The sequence below is a fragment of the Populus trichocarpa genome, chromosome 3 (genome assembly GCF_000002775.5).
Source record: "Populus trichocarpa isolate Nisqually-1 chromosome 3, P.trichocarpa_v4.1, whole genome shotgun sequence".
Classification (NCBI taxonomy): Eukaryota; Viridiplantae; Streptophyta; class Magnoliopsida; order Malpighiales; family Salicaceae; genus Populus; species Populus trichocarpa.
Window position 1 is genome coordinate 6,999,525 of NC_037287.2, and position 12,526 is coordinate 7,012,050.

At 33.3% G+C, this 12,526-nt stretch overlaps 1 pseudogene; it reads right to left on the reverse strand.

Moving 5' to 3' along the window:
- Positions 1 to 10,711: 10,711 nt before the first annotated feature.
- On the reverse strand, positions 10,712 to 11,467 carry LOC127905094 (uncharacterized; annotated as a pseudogene).
- Between the last annotated feature and the right edge of the window lie 1,059 nt (positions 11,468 to 12,526).

The window sequence follows — 12,526 nt, forward strand, 5'->3', positions numbered from 1 at the left end:
TGTGTAAAAGAGAAAAAATAGCATCATTGCTTCATGGTTCCTATAAAAGTTGCTATATTTTTCATTAGAAGTATCCTCTAAGTAGATGGATAAGAAACAATAAAGGAAAAACATTAAGAAAAATAGCATGTAACCATAATTATAAGATGAGCCATCTCCATCATGACCACTCTTTTTTAGATACGTCATTAAGCAACTACATAGGAATAGGGCTTAAATGGAAGCTAAATCCATGGTGATACAAGTCACAATGGCTGAAGTGTATATCCCTTATCGGGTAAGTGTATATCCCTGATTGCTAGAAAATCATATGTTGGATACTGATCTCTCAAGATTTCATCTTTATTAAAATGAATCTAGACATGTAAAATATCCCAACTAATCCTAAAAAGAACATGAAAAATATGTGTAGGATCTTAGACTTGATAATACAAGACTTAGATGCATGTGCAAGATTTTTCTATAACTTTTTTATAGGTCATCTTGATTTTGTTATCATAATCTAGATCCCAACTTTATCCTTAACTTTAAATATCTTTGTGCAAATCTCATAGCCCACTTCAACACAAGCATCCTAGTAAAGGAAAAGCTCTATAAAGTTATTTGCCATCACCCAATAGGAGAATGAGAGCAACAAAACATACTTAAAGAGTTTGGATAAGAAAATGTTAAATGTAGAAGACTTATTGGAGCAATAACCTTAAATACCTTAATCAATAAGGTTTATGACCAAACTTTATGTAGAGATATATATGATTTCCTTGATAGAAATCTCCTAAAAGAAAAGGAAGTTATAAAGAAACACATATGAATGAAAGAGGTGTATGTGGCAAAACAATCTCACCTCTACTTTCACAAGTAAATAGATGAACCATCTAGGCATGATCGGTCCCTAAATAAACCAAACAACTAAGAGGCAATTGAAAAGGTTAGTGTATAACTATTTGTTTTTTTTAAACTCTTAATCACACCTCTAAACATAACCTAAACAAAGTTATATGCAACCATCCAAGAAAAAAGAGTTTATATATCACCCTCCTCTCACGAAATGAGACCTCTAAAGTCATAATTAGAAAGAAAGAAAAAAGTATTGTTTGTTCTAAAAGGATAAGGGTCATGATATTAAGGAGTACTATGCACTAAAAAAAGAGATATAAAGGCTCAAAAACAAGTACCATCTCCAATAGTTTATGAATAAGGGCTCCTAACTTAGATAAAAAATAGGAAAAAATATGTGTACATTACAAGGTATTACCAAAAATTAACATAATCTTATGAGGGATATCTATAAGTGAAGACTTTAATAGAGAAAGAAATTTAATTAAAACTTTATATTTTAATGTAAAATATTTGTACCATTTTTTATATTTTTGAGAGACTTGGTCGTATACAATTAAAACATTTAATTCTTTGTCTTTTTGGATTTAAAAATGCAAAAACATATAAGAAATTACAAACACACACACCTATCTTTTTTACTAATTAACCCACACACCATACAATTACAAATATTTACAGAACATTGTAATTAAACACAAATCATAACAAAAAAGACATAAAAATCATCGAAATCCAAAAATGGACCTTTTGAAGGCCAAGGATAGTTTGGAAAGGCTGCTACACGGTACTGGAAACGGAGAAACAATGGCGGCGCGTAGGTTCCACATGCCACCACTACTAGAGGTGTGCGGGTTCACGCCCCGCGGCTCATGGAAGGCTAAGAACCGATGGATTTGAAGTAGCATTACCTCCTCTTCCTTACTATAGTAGCGGTGAAGTTCACTATCACCTGCAAAGACAAAAAAATCCACAAGCAAAGTTTCGATTCTCTTGGCTTTTTCCTTTTCTTTCAGATTTGTTTCTTTCTCCTTTGTTACTAGTTTTTTCATCTATTATTCTTTGCTATTATAGACTGCTATGGGTCTGTTGATGAGGTTATCTAGCATTATAGTGGTTGTTATGGGTTGCAAGAGGAGATATCGTCGTTGCTGTTGTTGTGGATGAAGGAGGACAACCTGATGTTCAATTACGACTGCTATGTCAGCTAGTGTTGTTGATGTTACTTGGTTATGGCCAACTAGAGGAGCTGAGACAACATTGGTTGAGATGTGGATGAGCTGTTATATATGGTTCTCGGTGGTTGTTGAAAAGGAAGAGAGAGGGAAACATCATGGGAGGAGGATGAAAGAAAATAGGTGTTAGTTTTGGAGGAACCAAAGGAGAGGCTAAGAGAGGAAACTGATGCTCTTGTATGGCAATCAGGTTTGTTACTGTTGCTCTTGTTTAAGCTAGGTTGGTGGTAACCAAGAGAGGAAACTGATGTTGGGGCTGGTGGTTCTAGTGCTAGTAGCTTCTGAGGAAAGGCTTCTGCTGAGGGAAGCTATGATTTTAGGTGGTTTTCAGGAAAGGTTAGAGAGGTTGGTTCCAGTAGTGACTGGGTCTTCTTGTGATGGTGATTTGCTGGGTTTGTTGGTTCTAGGAAAGAGATAGATGTTGGCAAGGGACATGGTGGATGATGAGTGGTGAGCTGACGTATAGTGGAGGAGGCAGTGGTCTGGGTATTTTTTTTGGTTTCTTGGTGGCTGAGAGTTAGGGAAGATGATGGAGTGTTTGATTGACTGGTGTGGTTGGTTCTCAAGAATGGTGAGGATGGCTGGTCTAAGGTTTTTTAGGTTTAGGGTTTTTTTTTTATTGTGCCTTTTTTATTGGGAAAGTCTTTATGAGATGAGAGAGTGTGGAATGTGTGATGAAGGTCTTTTTTTGTGGTAAAATGTTGTAACTAATTTGTCTCCCTTTCAAATTCTCTCCCAAAACATTTCTCTCCTAAATTTCTCCACCCCTCTTTTGTGTGTGGTATAACCACATATTTATAGGTAAAAGAGTTTGCTATCTTGAATTGTTTGGTCACCAAGTTTGTTTGGAGATCAAACAACCCAAAAACAATTTGATCCCTTAACTTCTTTCTTTTCATATTTGGTCCCTTTGTATATTTTGATTTTTTTTATTTTTTGTATTTTGATTTTTTTGAAAAAGAGAAACTTTAATGTCAACTTAAAAAGTGCATTAAGAACTAAACGCATAGTAAAAGACGCAGCTAGTGATGTAAAGACGTCAAAAATATATTTTTTTGGGTTTTTGTTGTCTTTTGCTATTTTTAGGTTTTTTAAAAAAACCTTTTTTAAAAATTAGGTCAAATTTTGGGTAGCAACAATACTAACAAAGAGCAGTAAGAGATAAAGAAAGAGAAGAGAGGAAGAAAAAGAAAGAGAAGAGATAAACAAGAAAAAACAAAAAGGGGAGAGAAGGAAAAAAGAGTTTTTAGGCAAAAAATGGGTTTAGTTTGAACTAGAAAACTGTATAGGGGAAGAATAAGGATATAAAAAGAAAAAGTAAGAGGAAAAAAAAAGAAAAAAAAAACCTAACTCGAAGAGAAACAAAGAAAACCCATGTATAGAGTGATATGCCCAAGATAGAGAAAATTCATCATCTACCACTAGCATCACATGTAGCAACCCAACCACCCATTTCTCATTTGGAACTAGCTAAGGTAAGCCTTTTATCCTTTCGTTTTCTTTTCTTTTATTTTCAAAAATATAGTAAAAAACTAGGTAGCAACAAATGCCCTCTCTTTACAACGCTTACGAAGCAAAATCTCATTAAGATTTTGCATAATAAGCTTGTAAAGAAACAATGTCTGCTTGACTTGTTGGGCGATCCACCTATCCAAAGAAGAAAATGGTCTCATTATCATGGGTGACATGCCCCACTTTTGAAATTCAATAAACCAGTTTATTTTCACGGGCGACCTGCCCTTTTTGAAATTTAAAGATTGACTTATTTTCACAGGTGACCTGCCATTTTTTCAAATTCCAAAAAGAACTTCAGCAAACATCCATGCTATCCTTAAATTTGTCTATTTTCACGGGCGATTTTTCCATTTTAAAATTCAAAAACTAGTCTAATTTCATGGGCGCCCTCTCTTTTCTAATTTAAAAAAGAACTTCAGCAAACGTCCATGCTTCCCTGAAATTTGTCTATTTTCATGGGCGACCTACACTTTCAAAAACTATTCTATTTTCATAAGCGACTTGCTCATTTAAAATTAAAAAACTAGTCTATTTTCATGGGCAACTTGCTCATTTAAAACAAGTCTTTTCTCCGTAAGTATTGTAAAGACAAACGAACTGTTCTTCCAAAACTAATCTCCTCAAAGCTTCTAGTTCGATAACCTAAAACTCTATTTTCATAGCAATCCCTTTCAATCATAACTATGATGAAAATGTGTACATCTCGGTTATCTTGAAATTCCAATCTGGTAATTCCTTTTAACCAAACCTAAAAATTTGAAAAACAGTTTGGCAAACCTGAGATCCCAATCTGGCAATCCCCTTTAACCGAACATAAACTAAACAACGACTCGGCTAACCTGAAATCTCAATTTGGTAATTTTCTTTAACCAAAACACAAATATGAACAACGACTCAGCTAGCTTGAAATCTCAATCTGACAATTTATTTTAACTAGAACACAAATATGAAAAACGGTTCGGATAATTTGGGATCCTAATCTGGTGATCCACTTTAACCAGAACTTAAATTTGAATAATGGCTCGACTAACTTGAAATTCCATTCTAGCAATTTCCTTTAACTAGAATAAAAAATATTTGTCTTCAGTTTAGTCAACCTAAGACCTTAATCTTGCGATCCCCTTTAATCAGAACCAAAATCCTTGTCTTTAGCTTGGTTAACCTGAAATCCTAATTTGGTGATCCCTTTAATCATAATCAAAATCTTTGACTATAACATAGTTAACCTGAAATCTCAATCTGGCAATTCCCTTTAACTAGAACCCAAATCTGAAAAATAGTTTGGCTAACCTGAGATCCCAATCTAGTGATCCCCTTTAACCAGAACCAAAATCTTGCCTTCGGTTGGGTTAACTTGAAATCTCAATCTAGAGATCCCTTTTAACCAGAACCTTAGTCTTTGTGTTCAACTTGGTTAACCTGAAATCTCATCTCGCGATCCCCTTTAACTAGAACCACAATGTCCTTTTGGTTAGGTTAACTTGAAATCTCAATCTAAAGACCCCTTTTAACTAGAACCTTGGCCTTTGTCTTTAGCTCCTAGGATAACCGTATTCTCATAACTATTCTCCTACATAATTGTCTTCATTTTCAGCTCAGTTGACCTAAAATCCTAAATCTCAGCGATCCCTTTCAACTAGAACTTTCCAAGGGTGTATTTAATCATTTTGATTGAATCCAAAACATTTTGATTGTAGAGTTAAAAATTAAGATTCCTGATAGCAGGGTTCCTAAAACTCAAAATCTTGATAGTAGGCTTTTTCTTGTTTTTCCTAATGACAAGGTTTGAACTTTTTTCTTTTCTTGAGAATTTCCTAATAGTAAGGTTCTTCTCACTTTTCTTCTTGATTGCAGGGTTTAAAATCTAAGATTCCTGATGGTAGGGTTCTTCCTTTTCTTTCTTCTTGATGATAGGGTTTGATCAAGTTCTTCTTGAACTTTCCTAGTGATTTTTAATTGCAGGATTGACATATGTCCTTCCTGATTATTGGATTTAACTGGATTTCCTGATGACAGGGTTGAAAACTTGGTGCTTCTTAATTGTATAGTTGACTTGATATTTCCTAATAGCCAAGTTTGGAAACTTTGTGCTTCCTGATTGCAGGGTTGACTTGATACTTTCCAATCGCGAGGCTTGAAAACTTTGTGCTTCCTGATTGCAGGGTTGACTTGAAGACTCTTCATGATGACAAGATTGATCTTTTTATTTTCTTGAGAATTTTCTAATGGTAGAGTTTATCTCACCTTCCTCTCATTCTAGGGTCAAAACTATAATTCTTTGTTATCATTAGCTCAATAATTCTTTCTTTTTTCACTCAGATTCATCAAAATCTTATTGGATTTCATTGAGGATTTTCCCTATAAAATTCAAAAACATTTATGCAATGCTTTAGGGTTAAATGACATGCATACATCCTTATCTAGTTTGAAATATATCCCCCTCTCTCTTTGATGCTCCGTCACCATAGGGTGCCTTTATTTGCTATCTAAAACCTTTTTAGTTTTTCTGATGCATCAACTCATTCGAGTCTACCTTATGCTAGTCCTCCACTCAAATGTAAATGAAGTGCCCATCCTAGGTTGTTTGCGACTATTACTTCTCTCATTGTTTATCAAATCTGATCATGCCCCCAAGTGTGGTGTTACTTGATTGATAAAGGAGTTTAACAAATCATTAACTTTTAAAATTCTCCCAAAACTACCCTCTGATCATTTGTGTGTAGTCTGCCAACAATCATCTAATGTCGATCTCATTTAGGATTATCAATTAGACATGAAGTTGCCTTTAGTTGAACCATACTCTTTAAGCATATGTTATCATCAACCTTCATGGAACTGTTAAGTCATTCAGACAGGCAACAAAGACTCATTGTTGTACGCTCAATGTCTTTCTCAATGAATTCCTCTCAGCCCATCTAACTAGATCATGAAAAGAAACGTATTGTCATCATCAATGATATTTCCTTTTATCACCCACATTCATGTGGTGAGATGCAACTTGAATTAATGAGTTTCAAAGCAGATTGTCCCACAGTCAGTCTTGATGGCGTGTATTTATCCAAATGCACCTATACGATCACTTCTTTCAGGTGTCATAACCATACTTTAGAGGGCAAACCAAGATTTCAGACATGAAGATGCCCTTTGAGTGTAGCATTACTCTTAACTGCTACTGGTGTTCATTCAATCATTGGTTGTCTTTCAGCAACATTACTCTCGATAATGTGCTTGTTTTCCTTTCTAGGGTCACTGTATTGCCTTCGTCTACTTAACTTTTCAAGGATGATCAAGAAGTGTTAATGTCATTTTTGTTGAGGACTTTGCAAACTCGACCAATATTGTTTTTTGTTTGAAAATATTTCTTGTTCTAGAATCAACTCGCACATTTTAAAAATCATGTCTGCTCAAGTCTAATTATTGAAATGAAATTAGAGAGATGTTAGTTTTTTAAAAGTATTTTGAAAATTATGCTTCTTTAGTCAAAGACCCAACACATGTTATTCAATACATGCAGTCCTTTGATTGTTTTGTATTTTAAAAATAGAAATTGATCAATTATAAGATTAAAATAGTTTTTTCTATGGTTTCTTGTGTCAATTTTAATCTCTGATTTTGAGTATATCATTTGATGGTATATGATGAGATGACCTTTCATGGATTTCAACAGCAGGAGGTTTGAGCAAAGACTCAAGGTTCTATTGAAAATTTATCTCATTTTCAGGACTTTCTCAGCATGCATAGTTCGTGAAGTCATGACCCTTATAGAAAAGCTCTTCAAGTTTTAAGAGCGTCATTTATCAGTTCAAATTGTTTACTTGGTTAAAAAGGGTTTTAAAAACATATAATGCAGGCTATGGTTAATGGCAACAAAAAAAAAAGGAAATTCATAGGCTGAAAAGTGTTTAAGGGTTTTAAAAACCTAGAATCACCATCAACTATTCATTAACTCTCTTTCTCTTGATGTCTTTGTAGAAGAAAGTGAGATGCCATATATTTTACCAATAAATCTTGTTTCCTAAAACTGGACAGGAAACTCCTTCATAATGACATATAACCATGTCTCACTCTTATCAGGATTTTTGATTAGTCAAAAACTTTCAATGTTATCAATCAAGGTCAAACATTGGCATATAACTATGTCACTCCTTTTATTGTTAATCTCAAATTTAAAGAGAATACTAAAACTCATTGCCTATCATTTATCTCCTAATATTCCTTTACCTCAAATTTCAATTCGAAGGAAAGGTCAAGGTTCTTTGTTAATCATTAGCCTTGTCATTTCTTTATTTCTATTTCATTAACTTTGTAAAAGAATGACATATAATCGTGCCACATATTATATGTTCACCTAAAACATCAATATTCTCCTAATAGAGGCTATAAAGCAAATTCAACTTTTTCTTTGATGGATAACTGACACGATCAAAAGATTGATGTCTTATCCCAAGTGCAGGAGTGTCAAAGTAATCAATAACCCGGCAAGACCGGGGCCGAACCACAGGGAGGTTAACTGTATAAACTATAAATAAAAAAATAGATAATAACAGAAAAGAAGTTGAAGAGAGCTTTAAGATGTGATATTGATGTAAGGACTTAAACAAATATAAAACAATTGTCAAGGTTAGAGGATCCACTAATAGTATTAGAAATAAGTATAGTATAAACTTTTTTTATTAATCAACTAGAAACCACACACAAAGGATGTTCCAATCGGATGATTTATCCTTAATAGTTCATTATAAATTTTTAACATGATCATATTAATTATCTTATTTTAGTAACACCATACTTTTAAATATTGTTAGGAATTCATGATGTTAACTTATGTTAACAACAAATCAAGTTTCTTTCATAGCACAGGTGTCGGTTATATCATACAGTAGGCTATGAAAGTGCCATGTATTTATTGTACCAAGGGTTGTACAACACAAATTTAGAATAATCATTTATTTAACAAGCAATGTATTAAGAATTAGTAAGATAAAAAGATAAGACAAGTTAATAACAAACTTTCTTGAATATAAACATTGAAGTCCATGTCGAGTTTATATTATACCTATTCTGACACCATTAGTGAAACATTTTCACCTTGACATAATAAACTCAGCTAAACATTGTGAATAAGAGAAACATAAATAAACTAGATAAGAACATAGTTATGATGAAAAGCATAAACAAGAGATTAATTAAAGCAAAACTTAAACATTATAAAAATACAAAGAAAGAAACAAGAATATGATCTTGATCTGAAAACCAAGATGCCTAAATGCATGGCAAATGCCTCCTTTTATAGGCCAAAATTCGGAACTATTGATTTGATGACTAATTGTTGAGTAGGTGGTCACCTCTTGACTTGGTAACAATCCTTATCTTCTTATCTGCAGAAAACGTCATTGCTAACATCAGAATTTGAACAAATAGTCTTCATGAAAGTTCTGGGAAATTGTCTCAGCTTTCCAACAAAACAAGAATGCGGTCATTTGGACTTCTAGAACTCGAGGTATGGGCTGAACACTGAACAGTGTCTAGGCTGCAGGACAAATTCCGACTTCTCTATTGTTGCTACAATTTGAAATTGAAAACGGTCCTTTTGAATCTTGGACTCTTCATGAAAATTTTAGGCCTATGTCTTAGCTTTCTATCCATATAAACTAGACCTAAATCCAAGTTCTACAGCTCCAATTATGATCCAATAACCGAATGGTGTTCCAATTTGAATTCAACCAGCATTTTTTTTCTAAGCTTAGCCCTCTCTTTGTCTTCTCAATTTCAGTAGTTAAACTCATCAATCAATCCTTTGATTTATGTGATAGGCTTGCATTTAAAATGAACATTTACCATAAATTAAAGGTATCTTATATTATCAGACTTGTTACTATAAAACATGCGTTAAGGAGTTTTTAATACTTCAAGTACAAAATGATTATATAAAATCTTGATAAAAATGCACTTTTAAGTACTAATCAATAACCAATCATTTGAAAACACCATAGGCTTTATCATAGATACCAAAAGACATGTATAGTTAAATATCTTTTTCTTTTTTTTCAACTTGTTCTCGACATCGACTATTGGCATTTGTTGTGTCTTTCCTCAATTTAAAAAACTCTTTTGCCCTTCCTAGATTTGATAGATATTTTTTACTTTTAACCTTGACTTGCCTTTAAATACGGTCTGCTTCTAGCTTTCTCACAACCTTCCTCAAAATTTTCTTGGATACCCCCCAATCTAGGGCTTTTTTACTTTTAACCCTTTCTCTGTCATCAAGCTTCTATTCTAAGCATTCTTTTTTACCATTGATTCTAACATTGTCTTCATCTTTTCAATAAATAAAAAATCATCACTTGCCGTAGTATTAAAAATAACATAATTTTATATATAAAAAATAATTTTGATATGCTAATATTAAAAATAATTTTTTAAAAAAATAAAAAGAACATCATTTTAGTACATTTCAAATAAAAAAACATTTTAAAAAACAACTCCTATCACTATAAAAAACATTTTAAAAAACAACTTCAATCACACTCCCAAACCTTACGTGCTGCGAATTATCTTTTAACACATAAAAGTAGTGTTTTCAAAAAACAATAGCTCCAACATGGATCACGATATAATGTATTTTCAAACAATAAAAAATTTTGGAAATTTTCCAAAACACTCTTCTTATGTTTTTTTTTTAACTTTGAGATTTGAGTTTTTTTTTCTAAGATTTTTCTTATTATTAACGTTCCTTGACACATCAAATTAACCAAATGTCAAATCTTTCAGCATAATTTGTTACAAACCCAAGTAGAAAATGTTAAAAAATGCCAACTTTGCACTAACTTGCCAATGCAATAAGATAAAACGTTGCAGAACTAATTTTACCATAGAATGACTAAATAATTGGATAGCATTCCATAAATCTTTTGATTAATTTCTAGAATTGGATTTTTTTTTCTTTTTTTTTTCTCGAGAAGGCCAAGCTCCTTCAAAAGGTCATGTCTAATTTTTCAATAGCATTTCTTCCACTCCTAAGTTCTTAAATAGTTAATGCCAATGCAATCGAAGTGCTTCACCCATTAAAACTCTCCATCCAAATTCAAAATCTGCAAACATTAACAAAAAAAATTAAACAAATCTAAACGCTAATTAAACATCTTACTCTATTTTTCTTCCTCAATTTTTTTGCTTTTGAAAATTAAGTTCAATGGCCTGTGCAAGAAACAAACCACAACACCTAGATTGCAACAAATAAAACCCACAAATATCCTTAATCCTAAAATATATGCTCCACAATTTAATCTCTGTCCTCCTTACCTGCAGCAGCACCACCAATCTCTCGTGTGGTAGGAAATTTTCCCCTACAATTATGATTGAGCACAATTCATCTTCTCTGCGAAAATCATCCTCAAAGTTATGAGAATAGTTTCGAGGATCATACCCAAAATCCTCTGGACAAAGATGTTTCATGTTCTTTCCTCTCTTTCCAATCAACCCAAGATACTTATCCTTAATATCCAAATCATCGGTTGTTGATTTGAGCCAGGCATAAGGTGATCTTGGTGCCTGTGGCTGCAGCTTCCTACTGTTATTCCAATCTTGGTCATGATCTTGATCAAACATCTCATGCTGATGAGTCATGTCACTGGTGGGGGAGCAACAAAGAGAAGATTTTAGCTTGGCTTTTAGAGAAAAGCTGGAGAATCACTATATTCATTGATCATTGGCATCGCCATATTTTCAAAGAACAAATAACAATTGTTGCAGCTTTCAAGGAGATAGGAAATGAAGCTATATTTATAGAGAAAACCAGTTCAACAAAAACTTAAAGCATTTGATTTAACAGTACACCTAGATAGAGGAAATACCTAACAATAGGCAGACTAACCAACCATTTAATTGACAAAGCACGCAAATCAAGTAGTTTAAATGTGAATGGAAGGCACATCGCTGTTGATAAAAATCCAAACCATCACTCAAAAGAATTGGAATAACTGGTCAAGAGGCCTTCAATAGAATAAGCCGAAGCAAGACTGTCCCTAGACCTGAAACTAATTAACAGACCACCAAACTTCTGCCCAGCCCCATATCATTGCCTAAAGGAAATTATAGTATAGAAATCCAGGATGGGGTTCTGTATCACTGTCTTCTCCCATATTAATGTAGGGCATTTGAGGCTGGGAAGAAATTTGAATCCATAAATAAGGAGCAATTAATAAATGAAAATTGTGATTTAGGTATACAACATGTACATGGAGATTGCAACTACCATTGCATGTACCTAACGAACAACTTTCTGTTAATGGAAAAAGATAATCCCAAGTGGAATTCACAAAATGAGTGTTCGTGTGAGCTAACAATTCATAAAAATTTAGGTGCATGTGAGCTCACAGATACAGAGTAACAAAAAATAATCATAAGGCAAAAACCAACTAAAACAACTACTACTCGGTGTTGAGGTTGACATCAGGTCTTCCCCTCTCAAATTTGAATCCATAAATAAGGAGCAATTAATAAATGAAAATTGTGATTTAGGTATACAACATGTACATGGAGATTGCAACTACCATTGCATGTACCTAACGAACAACTTTCTGTTAATGGAAAAAGATAATCCCAAGTGGAATTCACAAAATGAGTGTTCGTGTGAGCTAACAATTCATAAAAATTTAGGTGCATGTGGGCTCACAGATACATAGAGTAACAAAAAATAATCATAAGGCAAAAACCAACTAAAACAACTACTACTCAGTGTTGAGGTTGGCATCAGGTCTTCCCCTCTCAAATTTGACCCTCACAAATCTAGAGGATTGCAACATGAAAAGATATTATTCACTTTACATTTTTGTCAACATTTCAGATTCAATCTTTTTTTACGATGCAATACAATCAACCAAACCACCCAGCAATATCTACTATCCTGAGGAGGGATATGAGAGAATTATTCTTGTATG